The following is a 909-nucleotide window of genomic DNA, read 5'->3' on the forward strand; positions in this document are numbered from 1 at the left end:
TTTATAGCACTCCAAAGAATTCCCTTATACCCTATTGCAGTCAATTTCTCCCTGCTCCATTGCCTTAGATAACCAGTGTTTGGCTTTTTGTCATTATAAATTGGCTTTGTTTTTTCTATAATTTTATATAAATACAATCATACAGTGTGTTTCTTTCATGTCTGTCTTCTTTCACTTACATATTGCTTTTGAGATTTTCCATGTTACATGTTGCAGTATTTTGTTCCCTTTCACTGCTGAATAGTATTCCATAGTATAGATGTATCACTATACACAATATCAATAACACTATATAATATACATAATATCTATAATATATATCACTATATAATACCAATAATTTGATAATTTGGTATTATTATTCTTTTTAATTAAAACATATTTTCCATCTAACTCTTATTCGCATCATAGAACACTTATACAATTACAAATTTTATCCTAGAACATTGCCTTACCAGTACTGGGGCGGGGGGCAAACATTTTATCTATTCATTCACTCACTCGTCATGCAGAACATAGCTGTCCACAAGAAGTAGTGCTAAATGCTGCATCTTTGGAGCCAGTCTGGAGTTCAAACCTTGGCACAGCCATTTATCAACTGAGTGATAGTGAACAAATCAATTAGCAATAATCACACCTCAGATAAACCTCATTGGCTATGACACTGCCACTATGTGAAGCTTGATCTTGAGCAAATCAAATCACCCCTCAGGGTCTTAGTTTTCTCATCTCATCAAGTGGAAATAATAATAGTATTTATCTCAGTGAATCATTGTGAAAATCAATTAACATCTTATGTGCAAGGGTGATAGGATTACAAGAAAAATAAATCAGGGCAAGAAAGTGGGATTTGAGACAAAATGGTCAGGGAAGACCTCTCATCAAGTGGAAATAATAATAGTATTTATC

General features: G+C 33.1%; 1 pseudogene; it reads right to left on the reverse strand.

Annotated features, from left to right (window-relative positions):
* Window positions 1-559: 559 nt before the first annotated feature.
* LOC140595560 (U4 spliceosomal RNA) lies at window positions 560-682 on the reverse strand (annotated as a pseudogene).
* Between the last annotated feature and the right edge of the window lie 227 nt (window positions 683-909).

Source organism: Vulpes vulpes, chromosome 14 (genome assembly GCF_048418805.1).
Source record: "Vulpes vulpes isolate BD-2025 chromosome 14, VulVul3, whole genome shotgun sequence".
Taxonomy (NCBI): Eukaryota; Metazoa; Chordata; class Mammalia; order Carnivora; family Canidae; genus Vulpes; species Vulpes vulpes.